Source organism: Columba livia, chromosome 20 (genome assembly GCF_036013475.1).
Source record: "Columba livia isolate bColLiv1 breed racing homer chromosome 20, bColLiv1.pat.W.v2, whole genome shotgun sequence".
Taxonomy (NCBI): domain Eukaryota; kingdom Metazoa; phylum Chordata; class Aves; order Columbiformes; family Columbidae; genus Columba; species Columba livia.
The window spans coordinates 7,755,900-7,770,554 of NC_088621.1; the positions used below are offsets into that span (position 1 = coordinate 7,755,900).

The window sequence follows — 14,655 nt, forward strand, 5'->3', positions numbered from 1 at the left end:
CTTCATCTTATTGAAGACAGTGGGCTCGATTCTTCTCTCACTTTTGCATCGTTTCTGCAGAACACATGGGAGAAACCTGACTCCGTGGGGCAGGGAGCACGCGGTGCCTGGCACAATGGCCTCGGATTGCAGGACGCCTCGAATCACTACTATATAAAATATAATATTCATTACATTATATGACTATTTGCACACAGAACCCTTGGGATGACAGAAGTGCTTGTAAAATTCAAGTTTCTGCTGCTGAAATGGAGAAGCAATGAGGAACGTGCCAGTTTGCAATGAAGCATTGTCAGTCCTGGGTCCCCGTCCTGCGACAGCTCGAGACCCAAGATGGGAAGCGGCGTTAAGCTTCTGCGTGTATCACAGATTATGGGCAGGCAAAATATAACCCCAGACTTGCCGACATCCTTTGACATTGGGTTGTAAATTCAGTGTTTATATGGAATTTTTTGTAATAAAAATAATATAGCATATATAAGATACAGCATTAAATTATATAATGGATTGAAAATGAGAAGGAAGCACCTGAAAGCACCCTGAAGCACCTGAAAACATTAAAGAGTTGTTGGGGTTTTTAAAAACTGCTTTAAATTTGCACTCCTCCCTCTTAAAAAAAAAATGTAAGGCTACATGTAGCGCTTCTCGTTAGTCTTTCTGGAGCTTGCAAAGGGACGTCACCATCATTGCTCTCATTTTGATAAGGAAAGAAGCTCTGGCCTAAGGAGATGAACTGGCAGAGCTGGCCAGCCAGGGCCAAAGCTGGATGGAGAAGCGAGAACTCCCGTTGGAGTCCAGAGCCCGATTCACCAGGGACCCTCTCATCTGGCTCTCCTGGACACACACTGTCTCCCTAGGCAACTATGGATTAGAGAGGAGGCAAACAATCTTGTATCCAGAGCCACAAAGCAATGACTGGATGTAGGGAAAATATTAGGGAAAGACAGCAAACTAGGAGTTGAAGCAGAGGCAGCAGAGTCAGGTGCTTCAGGTTCTATTTTTGACTCGGACCAGCCATCTCATTTCACTTTGCTTTGGCTTCCCCTCTGCAAGATGGAGAAAGAGGATGCTTGTGGCTGCCTTGCAGGGCTGGATTGTCTTGTTGAGGCTGTCAAATCTCATATTTTGGATGATGCTCAGTTGACTTCAGCTTCATTATTCTCTGCTTTGTCACCTGCACCTCCTTCGCTTGCATCTCTGTTGTGCTTTTCTGGGCCCACACGGCAAGTATGAAGCAGAGTCGCAGAACCAAATTTCAGGAGTGTTACCAGATGGGACCCTACTCTTCCACTCCTGTCCGAATTAAAGATGAAATCTCAGAGCACAGGCACTAGGGATGACCCTGCCCTGTTACATCTCCAGTGAATGTGAGCCCAGGTAGGACTCTGGGGGGTTATCCCAGAAAGCTGGTGAGGGATCAGTCATCAGCAGCTCAGCTCAGCCCGTCCTTCCCAGCTTTGAATGAATGAGCTTCCAAGGCTGTGGGTAAATTCTATTTGCTGCATTCCCCAGAAAATCCCTGGTATTTAGGGCTCTTTCCCTTTTTTTCTAGGAAGCACCTCCAACTCCTCCTGCCCTTCTCGCATCAATCAAATTTGCTACCATGTAAATTCAGGTGTGCTTAGAGAGCTCCTCCTTCCCGGAGACCAGACCAAGAGCTGCGAGAAAGGGAGACCGCATCTCATCCGAGCATAAAGGTGAACTTAATTTATTTATTTATTTATTTATTTTAAGGCATAAGCGCTAAGGGCTGTAGGCAGCCAGGAGGAGTCTCCGCGCTGCCTTTCCACCCTCCCACCCAGCTTCCGGCGGTGCCGAGGCCCGGCAACCAAGAGGATTTCGGCGCTGGGCGGCCCCGGGCCGGCCCCTTTGTTCGCGCGGGCGGCAGGGCCCGGCCGTGCCCCCGCAGGCAGCAGGGAGGGACGGAGCGAGCAGCGCTGCCGGCCCAGCATCATCATCCCCATCATCTCCCTCCTCCTCCTCCGCTCCGGGCCGCCCCCGAGCTCCCTCCTTCCCGGCTGGGCTCCGCGGCAGGGAGTGGCACGGCGGCCGCCTGCCAGCGGCTGCAGCCTGCGGCGGCACGGGGGCTCCTGCTCCGCTCCCCGGCGTCTGCGAGGGGGTAAGGGGGGGACCGCGGCGGGAGGGTCCGCGGGGAGGGCGGGGAGCGGCGCTGCGAGTCCACGGCGCGCCGGCAACAAAGGAGGGGATGAATGAAGCCGGAGCGAGCGGGGGCTGTGCTGCTGTCAGCCTTGTGGGAGGCTCGGCCACGGGGCTGTATTGTCCTTGGCCGGGGAGGAAAGGCACCGTCCTTGCCATGGGCTGTGTTTTGTGCCAGGAGGGATGATGCTCCCGTCGCTGCCGTGCTGGTTCTCGCCGCCTTTGCAGCTCCGAAGGCCGGGCGGGAACGGGGACACCCACCGGCCGGGAGCTGGCGGGGGGGCTGCCTGGTGCACACCCACCTGCACCCGCACCCACCTGCACCCACCCTCGGGCCACAGCCCTGAACGGCACCTCTGCAGCTGGGTGTTGTTTTGACAGTGAACACACCCGCTGGGTGACAGCGAATGTGGGGGCAGCTGGAGAAGCGGGGCCCTGATGCTGGGAAGATGGAGATAAGGGTGGGTGTCATCAGCAATTGCTTAGTGCTGACTGAGTTTTGGTTTTGAAGGGGGAAGAAAATTTTCTTTTGTCTCTGCAAAGCTGGACTGCTTGGTGGGCTCAGTCTCATTTTTGGATTTTTGTTCTTTACTGATCCAGATATTGACGTTAATGACATACTACAGGATTTGATGGTTTGTTTTCTTTTTTGTTTTGTTTTGGTTTTGTATTTTTTTTTTCTGTTGTGAGGAGATGTGCCGCTGCTGAAGGCCCAGCTGGGTCGGGCTGCTGCTCAGGCTGTGAATGCAGGGCAGACTGAGCAGGTCTCTTCCCCTTGCATCTCCGATAGAAACCAGCAAATGGTTTGTTTGGGGAGGCATCCAGGGATGGAGGCAGAGGCACGCGTTGTTATCTCTGGGTATCTAGGCAGGCTGTAACGTTTGGGAAGTGCCAGGAGACAAGGCATCATGTCAGCATTGAGTGCTATTTGCTGCTTTGTTGTGCATCAGTCTCGTAGGCCTGCAAACCCTGTCTCAGGAACTCATCTTGCTGGAATGGATGTCAAGTTTCACCAGCCCATTCATTACTGTTGGCCGGGAGGGATTCCTTGAGGGTGACTTGCAGTTTGAGAAGAAATGGTCTGTGTGTGGACAGGGATATATTCAGGGTGCATTGTTGGCCTTAGCCTGTGCCCCGGCGCCTGCTAGGCATCGTTCCTCTACCCAGTAGTGCTACAAGGGGCCCTGTTTAATCAGCACAGGTCAGTCCTGCTATGTCATTGCTGGGGAGGTGATGCTTTAAACACAGTGCAGCTGCCTGTTCTTAAACTTGTGTCTGGGATTTGGCACTTTAAGAAGTTACCTGCCTGCTGTTAGAGCCTGCCAGGGCTAGGGAGGAGGGAGCCTGCATCAAACAGCAGCGTTGTCACAAAAAGGTGTCATAGCGCCTGTCAGAAATCACTGAGAGCACGGGACTTCAAAGGCTCAGCTCCAAGACAAGGCACAAGTTAAGATGTTGCACCAGCCATTGCAAGTGCGTCAGAGGGAAGCTGTGCTGGGACCAGTCTGTCATCTCAGGAACCCTCCTCTGTGGGGCCTGCCTTCAATTAAGGAAAAACCCGTGTGTTTCAGGAGATGCTCTTAAGATAAATATGAACTGGATTATCTACTGAGGCCAAGGGTTGGTCTGTGCTTCTCTTCTGCTTTGGAGGCTGCCATCATTTACTCCAGCAAGTAGCGGTTCCTGGTACGTTTCCTCTTTTTCCTCACTTGTGCTTTTGCTTTGGCAGAAGAAATGATGAAGAACCTGAAAGGGGGATTTTCCAATGTAGGGTATGATGCCAGTTCTTCTTCCCTTGTGTTAGGAGGTGGTTGAAATGGGTAAGGGCACGGATTCCACCTCCTTATTGAGGTTGCTGGTTTTACTTATCAAATGCCCCCTCTATCCATGAAACCCGGGAAAATGAATAGATTTTTTTTTTGGGGGGGTGTAATTACAAAACGCAATATATAAAGCAAGTTCCATCCCCCAGATATATGGTGTCGGTACCAGAATGTCTACAATGCATGGCAAGATTTATGTAGTTCTAAAACTCTGGGAAAGCCCAGGTATAGGGAGCTAGACCTGAACATGACTTGTTAACCTGTGGTATTTATAGAGAGATCTATTTTTTTCATAAATATATTTTCTAAATACCTTGTGAGCAGTTTCCCCCTCCATGTCCCAAGGGATTTGAGCACAGGAATGACCAGGGAAGTTGCTGACATGGGGCGAGAAAACGTGTTTTCTGCTGCTTATTGCTAAGTTGGACAAAAATCTCTTGCTGTTGTTCTTTTATCACCGCTCTTGTGATATTTACAGTAGAATTTCAGGTCTTATTTGCCTGGGAGGGCACGTTGATTGATAGTACTGGTGATGTTCGACCCCAGCAAGACTGGGGCTTTGTTTTACAGGTCAGCTTTTTAAAACAACTCCCTGCTCCGCTGAGAGCTGTGTTTGCCTTTTGTACCTTGTTGAACTGTGATACTAAACAGGACAAATCAAACTCACTTTCCTCCAGTTGGATTTAATTTCTTGCTCTTGTATTGTTGTGCAGTAGCTCTTGCTGTAGCTGCCAGTGGAAAAATTACTTCACTGCCTGTGACTCTGAGTCTGGCACCTTAAACTGATATTTAATGGTATCCACGGGGGAAAAAAAAACCAAGACCAACAGTATTTCGGTATCAGAGCTTTTTGGAAATCATTCCCATGCAGTGGCACATTTTTAATCTCCTTCTAAATGAGTGAAACTCTGTTTATAAAATAGCTGTGGTTGTATCAGATGCAGCGTAAGCAAAGAGAGGTGTGTGAAGGCATCAAACCAATCGTCGTCATATTTCATTATCACAGTTTGTATTTTTACTTCAGTGTGATGGAACCATATAGTTGTTGACTTGAATAGGCACTTTCCTTTCAGTGATTTATTTTGTTATGTGAGTGTTTACCCACCTGGACAGCTGTAAAGAGATGGGGTACAGACCCACTAAATGCTCTGCTGAGGATTCTGGGCCAGCTGTGAAGTCCTCATCTCCACATCCCTGTCCGTGCTGAAGCACAAAGGAAATCTGAAGTTTGTTTGGTTTATTTTGAGAGTTAATGTTCTGAACTCTGATGCTGACTCCCTTGATAATTGCCTTTGTGCCTGGGAAAGCCAAATGATTACTTTTGAGAAGCATTTATAATCTGTGTATGTGAAGTAAACACTTCAGAAAGACTTCCCAAATCCTTTGATGTGTTGGGTATTCAGAGAGATAGTGATGTCTAATAGACTCAGGAAACTTCATCTCTAACACTGTTTTTTGAGTCATCTTGGGACAAATATTTTCCTTTTCTAGATCTGTTTCTCCCAGGTACAAAATGAGTGATGCAGTTCTGACCTCCTTTGAGGTCTGTGAATGAAATGCTCTGTGGATATTGGCTATTGATTTGGAATTATTTAATCACTTTTTGGTGCTTTTTTTGTTTTTTTGGATCCTTCTCTGTGTTGTGTCATGTCTTTATCCTCCCACCCAATTCCTTTAAAAAGATAATGCAAATAAAATTGAATTGCTTGTAACAGAGCTCTTGGTCAAAATTAATCCTATTTTATTTCGGTGAATTACTTACCTAGTGTAGTAAAGGCAACATGGATATTGGTTACACTGAAAGGACTTCACAAAAATTTGGGGAAGCAGAAACTCGAAGAGGTTGTCTAATGCATCTGTTTGTTCCAGGTTAGGTCGGTCTCCATCTGTCATTCAAGACTGAGATTTGAAGTTGTTTTTTTTTTTTCTATATATATATTTTATATTTTTGTTAAAGAATAGTGTGGGCAGTGAGAGAGTTTTTCCAGCCTCTCTGCACGGTCAAGCTCACTTTGAACTAATGTTGTAGTTAGAACTGCATAGTCTATATCTTCTGCTTTGTTTTATTTGTTATCATTGTCACTTTGTGTTGACAAAACCAGCACAAATTCTTTTGCAGCATGAACTTCTTTTGCAGCACAACCTCCGGAGGGGCAGGGAAAGGCTTCCAAACCAAAGCACCAGCTTCTGGCATAGTCACTAACAGAGGCTTCCTCTGGCTGCTCTGTTCTTTTTCTTCCTTTGACATATTCCTCCTCCCACTTTATTTGTTGCATCATGCTCTGAAAACTTCTGTGTCCACCAATTACTGCTGGCAACTTTTCAGTAATACCGACAGTCGCAAAAAGCAGCTGCCTGTTGAAACAAACAGCACTTTCCCATCCCTTGCAAATACTCCCATTTGTGACCTGCAGGCGCGTCCCCTGGACCCAGAGGGTGTCCTGGCTGGGGAACAAACCTCCCTAGAAAAAGAGGCATCTCCTGGAAGATGTGGAGAGGCGCTTCTGTCATGAGGTGTGTTTAATGGGCATTTTAGCCTCGTAATCGACTGTTGTATATTGTGCGCCATACTGCCTCACTACTGCTTCTTCCAGCCCTCTGCGTGAAACTTCTCCTGGTGATTCAAGTTTGCTCCCTAGTTATATTTAGCTTATCGCTATTTGTTTTATAACTGAGATCCTTACTATGCAAACTGGAGTAGGTCAGTCTCCAACCTTGAATAAGCGTGTTTCTGTTGTTGTTTCTTTCTTTCCTCTGGATTTCTGTTTCCCAGCTGGTAAATTTGGGGTGTTCTAGCTGATGACCAATCCACCAGCTGTTCCTAATGGAGATTTAATGATGGGCAATATGGCACAAAAAGGCAGGCTTGTCTGGAATATGCTGCTGAGGCAGAGGAAGCTGTTTTGCTGTAGTTCATCTTTTACATGTCTGTTTACTTAGGCTTTTATTTGGATCTCTAAGGTAGCTTGTTGAACTCTATGTATCTCTTATATAGGAAAAAAGTATGTTTGTATGTTGATATATTTCTCCTAAATGATACTGGCAGTAGCGAAGTCTCCTGAGCTTAATCTTGATGTCTCCAGAGCATCTGCAAGAACTGTTTCCCTTTTTATCTCCAGATCCTCCCAAAGCACATTGGCTAGATGGTGGGAAGGTGTGGGAGCACTTCTAGCATGTTGGCATGGACGTGTCAAGGTCAAATGGGTGCTTTTGGGTGATCAGATGGTTCAAGTTTATGGAATGCTGTGATAGGCTCTGCCTTAGGGTGCTGGAAACATTGATTTTCCTTGTTAGAAGAATTGTAATTTTGGTTTTTGTTCTTCGTTTTTGGTTAAAACAGGACCTGTCTGTGTTATAGATGTGATGCCAGCACTTTACACCATAAAGTACTTGGGTTGCTGCTTATAGTTGTTCTGTACTTGCTTGGCTAGGTGAGATTATATCTTGATCTCCATACAAAATCATGATTGTGGTCTTGGTCGCATCAGAGGAGAGATTAACAACACTTGCAGTAGAGAAACAACCTGTTTCTGTGAGAAGTGAAGGAGCGGCTAGGAATGCGTGGTGCCTCTGCAAAGCTGTGCCTGGAACATGTAGTGCTGTGGTACTCTGGGAGTGTGGTGGGCTGATCCATCTGTCCTGCCTACCTGCACACAGGCTGGGCTCGCCCCATCAGCATCACTCTTTTCTCCAGAGATATAAAACGTTAAATCCCATTTTTAACACTGATCCACCTAGTCAGACCTGTTCCTTTTGGCTGCAGGCATCTATGCATCAACCACTGCTGTAGGGGTGTTTCCCAATGGCATGGTAGCTTATGGATGGAAATACTGATTAAAACCAGGCTGTGGAGCAGCACGGCTCTCACAAGATCTCTCTTGGTGCTGGAGGACGTTTGGATCGACAGCCTTTCCCAGATGTGCACGGAACGTGTTGCGACAGCCCCTTGTGTCCCAGCCAGCCCAATGAGTCTCGCTGGAGCACATTGAGCACCCTCAGTCTCTTTGCAATCTGGCTGTGTAGGGTGGTGTTTTCTTTTTTCTTCCCCCTAGAAACTATCATCTCCAACCTCCTCTGGCATAATGTACTAGTGCTGGTGTGGCTTAGTGCCTGAAGGCTTTGGGCTGGGATCTCTGGTTCTCTACACATGGTGCAATCCAAAGTAAAGAAGCAAGGTGTGCGTGAAAGGAGCTGCGAGGCAGGAGGGGATAATGTAACAATGTGGACAGATAAGATCCAATTTGATATGACTTGCCAAAATTATTATGATTTTGGTTATTGATAGGTATGTAATTTGAATAAGAGACATGTTCCTTCCTGTACTATAAGGTTTGTGAGCTATCGAAACTCCTGGCTTTTCTAAGTGCCTTTGTACTGGGATTGCAGGTGGTAAAGTAGGAAACTCTATGATTAACGCATTGTGGCCAAAAGCAAACTTTCTAGATCACTGGCCTCCCTGTCTCCACCACAGGTTATGGTGGAGAACTGCAGAGAAACTTTTCCATGGAATTGAGTAGCCATTGGATCACATCTGAATTGTCCAGGAGACCAGCAGTTCTGAAATCTCTGTGTATATTCTGTTCTCACATGAGTCACACAATTTTGGTGTTTAGCCCCTATATGTTTTTGTTGGGATGCTGTTCCCTGCCCCCAGGGTTTAACTCCAGGGAGCAGAAACTGATGTAGATCCAAGACCATCCCCAGGATTTTTCCCACAAACTGGAGATAGTTTTGCTCTGCAATTAGCACACAATTGTTGCTATCTGCAGTGTCAGTATTCAGTAGGCGTTTTGCCAGTGTGGGGAGCATGAGCTCATCAGCAAGCCCGTAATTACTCCCCAGTTTGTATGTGATGACTTCCTTGAATGTCCTTTATTTTTTTCTCCACGCTTTGGCTTCAGATTTGCATTGTGGTTTTTAGTTAGAGTGCAATGGGATGTTTTTGCACGTTCTTCCTTTAATAACCATTGTTTTATAACTAAATCAGAGGGTGATTAGTCTATCATAGTGGTTAGAACTAGCTTAAAATCTATCCAGGCTTTTATTTAAAAGCCTCTAGGCTTTTCCTTTGCATTCTGTGCTAATTATTACAAAAGCTGAGTGAGAAAGAAGACTAAACACAGGCTTTTTTAGAGGTAAACAACCTTGCAGGCATGTAAGGGAGACTAGATAGTAACAACAGAGCTTTATGGCTGCAGAACCTATGTGAATTCTTCAGTTGCAAGAGAGTAAAACAACTGATTGCTCACAGAAGGTACCGGGATCCCCTGGTTTTCCCTGTGTGTAACTGAGGGCAATAGGCTCCTTCCTTTCATTACTGTAATTCCCTGTGTGGGAGAAGGAAAGATTTTCTTGGGAGAAAATTCTGCCCTTAATTAAGAATAAATGTGTCTTATTTCCTCTATACTTCAATTAAGTGCAAGGATTTAATCCTAATCTGCCATTTGCTTCAGAAGAGGGTTTCTGATTGCTTGTTGGAGGGAGTAACTACTCGGAGAAGTGCGAAGGCAATGGTATGATTACCTTGGATCGGATGGAACCTCTTAAGGAATTAAAAGATAAAATTGCCTTTTCTTCTCAGTGTAATCTCTATCTCTATTAGCAAAGCTGCAGTTTGGCTTTATCAGATCCTGTCTCTATGTTGATCGGATTCATTTCCTGTCCCTTTTGCAGACGACTAGAGCGGTTTGAGTCTGGCCTTCAGATTTCAATCTCAAGGCAAAATTCTCTTTTTAAAATCCCTAGCCCATCTTTGCAGCATGGCTGGTGTTGCGAGGTCACCAGCCTCGGGCACCAAATCTTGACCTGTCCTTGTCTCTGCCGTGTGGTCGGTTGGGCAGTAATGTGGCCTAGAGTAACAACCATAGGAGATGGAGCTTTGTTGCCTGAAAATCAGGTGGGGAAGCTGCAGAAGAGCTTGTAAATATGAAGTGGGTGCAACCAGATGTTCAGAAACAAGAAATTAAATATTTTTGCATAACTTAAAAAAAAAATCATCGATATCTTTAGTCCTGTGGAGGTTTTGTACATGGCCTAATAAATGAATACCAGTGTTGGCACTGAAAGCTTTTTGCCTTTGTTCTGTGTGCTTACTGTTGAAGCGAGTGAAGAGCTCCTCCAGTGATCAGTGGACCAAACTCTCCTCTAAGAGTTTGTTTTCAGGGAGATGTTGGGCTTTGGGTGTTGTTTTCAGCATTTACAGTGCCTGGTGCTGAAGGTTTCTGCAGACAGTAGGGCTGTTTTCAGTGGGATATTCTGCATGGGGAGCGTGACACTTGAAATACAAAGCCAGAACCTGGGTAGAAAAGGTAAATTCCTGCTTTTATGTTTAACTCTCCTGAACATGCACACAAAGGATGCGTTAAAACCGAAGTGCTGTTGGACCTTCCCCAGCTACACATTGTGTGGCAGCGTGTAGGATTGTTTCTCTTTCCTGGAGAGGATGGGGATTTACCTGGCAAGCGTGAAATGCACTTTCCAGTGCTCCATATGGAGTTGCTGTTATTACATTGTCAGAGCAGCTGCAGACAGAATTCCTGGCCTTTCCAAGCTGTGTCTTTATTACTAACACAAGAGTCTTTGTGCAGATTCAGCCAGGCCACCACATCTCCTGGTCACCCTGAAAACTGTTGAATCTCTTTGCAGATGTGCTGCCATAGGGCTGCATCCCAAGCCCCGGTGCTTATCTTCCTTAGTATGAGGAAAGCTGGCTTTGGGTTTTAAAGAATGGTACAAGCAATTGCTTCTCAAAAGAATATCTTAGATGGTAGCAGGTAAAAACAGAAAGACTTTGTTGTGCAAACCTTTCCCTATCCAGATAATTGTCTTTGAAGTTACTGATTATTTGCATGAGTCAAGATTGCTTAAAAAAAAACCAAGGTGTTTTACTGCTTCTCTGCATTGTCTTTGTTTATCATTAACCTTCTGTACAACATTATAACCTTGTTTTTCTTCCGTCTGGTAACTAGATACTGTTCTTTACCTTTTTAATGGGCCCATGTCCTGAAAAGGTGTGTGCATGACTGACTGTAAACTTCAAATTAATTTCTTACATGTGGATTTCCAAATTTAGAAAATTAGAAACCTCAGTTTTGCTACTCACTTTCTTGGCTCTATAATTAGTTTTAAGAAACAAGGAGTTATTTCCCCACATTGTATACACATATCCAGCTGTTATAGCTGTGTTCAGGTATAACTGGTCTAAATTCCGCCTGGGTCTGCACTCACAATCAAGTCCCCGTGCCTTGCCGAGGGTTTTGTGTTGGGTCAACGCTTCTTCCATCTGGATCCATCCAGAAGGAAGCACCAGGCACACGGTGGGATTCAGGCCAACTCAATCTGGTGCAGGGAAACCTGTTCCTGCATCTTGCAGCTGTTTCACTCAAAGTGTCGAGGTGAACAGATCCTTAGATTGGTTTATACCCACGAGGGCTTTCTTCTGGGGAGCGTGCTTGAATCTGGGAGTCTCCTTGGTTGCTCGTGTCCATCTTGGATGGGATGATATTCCATGTGGCAAGTGAAAGAACTAGTGTGCCTGGTTGAGGGCAGGAGGGATGGATGAAGCAGAGAAACTCGGGGACAAGCTGTGTTACCAAGACTAACAAAAGCTTTTGTTTCCAAACATTGTTTTGTGTCATTCCTCTGCAATGTCTGAGCAATAACTGAGGTCTAAGCACCTCCATTTGTTTCTCTGTTTTTGACGTGTGCTGTTCTGATTTCTGGCCAGCACTGCGGACACTTGCATATCCAGATATATTGTTCCTGGTGAAAGGTATTTTTTGGATGTACATGTGTACTTAGTTGGGAACTGTTCCCCTTTTTGAATCTGAGCCTAGGTGACTCAGATCCAGCTGTCCCCTTCTCTGATGGAAAGACGGAGAGCAGAATGTTTTGGTCATTTGAAACAGACTTTCATATTGTGCATTCCTGAGATGCTTTTCTTGGCTGTGGGAACAGACAGAACCATTCATCCCAGTATGAAAAGATTGCAGGAACAATCTAGTGGATATCTCGAAAATCCTTGTAATCTGCATCATCTTGGAAAAGGAAGAAAAACAAAATAAACAGAGCTGGTGGCCCTGGGGTATCCACAGGGGCAGGTGGAGCTTTTTCACAGAGTGTCTGGAGAAAGTCACATTTCCATGAAGTTATAGGGGAGCTTGTGCAGGTAACGTAGGGAGTAGGAAAGCAAAAATGGCTCATGCATTTCTTACACCATATGTTACAACATATTTGCCTGCGCTTCAGCATCTACTGCGGGAAACAACGTTTTTAGGAGGGTTCTGTTAATAGAGGCTGTTGGGCTGCTGAGGGTACAACAGGGGAGCTTGGAGCGGGTTGTTATCTCTAATGGAGCAGGGCAGTGCCCTGCAGAGACGCTGGCCTCTGGCCCAGGCCAAGGCTATTTCTGCGGCACAAAAGCTGCATCACGCAGTTGAACGATAATGTGGGACTTGGATGGCTCAGCGCAGCGTGGCTGTGGGTGGTGAACATGACCTAATGGTGGAATTCGAAAGAGCTCCATGCTCAGAGCTTCCTGAAAATCTGCTCATATATTTTTATGTTGAAATGGGGGAGAAACCAGTGACACAGAGAAGGGGTATCTGTCCCTAGCAGAGCACAGACTTCCTTAAAAATACCCCAGACATTTATTTTTATCTATGCATTTCTAACGAGCTGCATTTATATTAAAATTTTCTCAAGTTCATCCTCACTGCCCTGTGTGGCAGTGGGCGTGCAGGTAAACGCTAAGGCAATCGTCCCTGTTCCCTGGCGTGGGTCACTCTGCAGCTCTTTGAGATGAGAATGAATTTCAGATATGTGAGTGAACCCCCATCAGACTTTCCGGTGAGCCACGTGTGGTTGGGCACGCAGGGGTATCTGCCTGTGGTGCAGGGTGGCACTCCAGAAGTTTTTGAATCTGGTGTGTGGCCATGAACTAGTCGTGGTGATTGTATTTCAGGATAAAAGAAGCTATCTGTTTGGAGGGTAGTTTAATTAGTACCCTGTGGAGTTCGTTTGTTTTTCAGCATTACTATGTTGAAAGCAAATAAATGTGTTTGCGTAAAGGATTCTGGCAGAAATCTGTATGCAGTGGCAATGCACTTCCTCTTGTTTATCTCTCTCAGCATAAAAATAAAATCCAGTGATCCTGAGAAGGAGCAGAATATCACCATATCCTGTGACCTGTGTGGCCAGCTGATCTTCAGGGATAATGTGTAGTGGAACTGAAGTTCCCTGTCCATTCATATAGATAAGCGGCAAAATAGAAGAATAAATTCACTGTCTTCCTAAAGTTTATATGGTTCTGGCTGCAAAGTTTAGGCATCCAGAGGTTCCCTTTAACAGAAGCCTGAAAAAATGTAAAATATTTTTATTCTTCTGGCACCCTTTCCTGCTTAAATTCTTCTCTGCTGCTGTTTTATCCTTCCCCGTGTCCTTTTATCCTTCCCCCACCCACATTCCTGCTTGTGGATTCAACCAGCCATCATGTTTTATCTGGAAGAACCAGCATCCCCAGCTTGCTTAATTGCAATTACAGCATCGAACCTGGTAACCAAAAGATAGGAGCAGGTGATGTGTAAATCTGGGAGTAAGGGTGTATTGTGAAGAGAGCAAACCTTCAGGTTGAAGGTGATTGACGTGGGATGAGAGCTCTTGGTAAAGCACATCACCTGCCAGCAGAAGTGCTAGAAATCAAGTTGTTCTGCAAACTCAAAGCTGGCCCTGGGCAAAATGTCTGGTATGAGATGGGGTGGGTGGGAGGGAGATGCCTGATGGCTTGACAGAAAGGAGGAACCAGGCTGATCAGTGTTTCTCACCTCCACGTTCTGTTGTCTCCCTATTTTATGCTAAATAGAGCTGGAAATTGCAGCCTCCTGTCCAGCTCTGTGACAGCATCTGTTCCTCGCTGGCTCTGTTGCAGGGAGGCTGTTTTCTCTCTTCTTAAAAAGAACTGCTTGCTCTTGTCCATTGTTCCTGCTTCTGGTGATGTGGTCTGAGCATCTCACTTCTCATAAACAGCCCTGACTTCTGTCTCAGCTAAATATTCCCCAGCTGGTGCTGTCTGCAGGTGCCTGAAGCCACCTTAGGTCTTGAGCATCCTTTTTGGGGAGTCTGGGGGAGGAGATGGGGTTTGATCCCTTGGGTTTTCATTCAGGCTCTCTCTCCTGATCCCTTTTTTCTTTGCCTCTCTAAGCTGGTGTGGGGTGACTGATTCCTATTGCTGAGACACTCTTTGGTGTCTCGGATATTTACGAACCCTCAGGAATACAGTTTTGGAAATCTCCTTGTAGTTTTTCCACGTCTGTGTCTGCTTGCAGCTTTCCCTGGAGCACTGCCAGCCCTCCTCTCGCCCTGACCCAGCCTGTGTTGAAATCCTTACTCATTCCTTAATCACTTCCCGTCCCTGCTATTGCAATTCCCTTCTTGCAGCATCCGTAAATCTTTAAGTTAATTCTCCGGAGCGCTGTCTGCAGCAGGCTGCCTCCTCCCCTGGCCCAGGGAGCAGGTCTGGGTGTCTCCTGGTTTCTGGCTGGTTCTTGGTTTGCTCTCCTTGCAATTCCCTTTGCCATTATGTTGGCATTGTCCCTGGCTTGCTCTGCTGCCACCTTCTTCCCTCCACATCCCAGTCTGGTCAGCCAGCCTTAGCTTCCTTTTGGCTGAGTCTGAATTT

At 46.1% G+C, this 14,655-nt stretch overlaps 1 protein-coding gene across 7 annotated transcripts in view; it reads left to right on the plus strand.

Annotated features, from left to right (window-relative positions):
* Positions 1 to 14,655, plus strand: part of CLIP2 (CAP-Gly domain containing linker protein 2) — an 83,951-nt gene that overhangs the window by 17,971 nt on the left and 51,325 nt on the right. For 2 of the 7 annotated variants that reach the window (XM_065036496.1, XM_065036499.1), the window contains exon 4: positions 1,553 to 1,697. The gene's annotated coding sequence lies outside the window, so the exon portion shown is untranslated. Of the gene's footprint in view, positions 1 to 1,552; positions 1,698 to 1,845; positions 2,120 to 2,201; positions 2,619 to 3,598; positions 3,844 to 14,655 lie in introns of those variants that run through there. The other 5 variants (XM_065036495.1, XM_065036498.1, XM_065036502.1 and 2 more) reach the window with 5 other exon arrangements.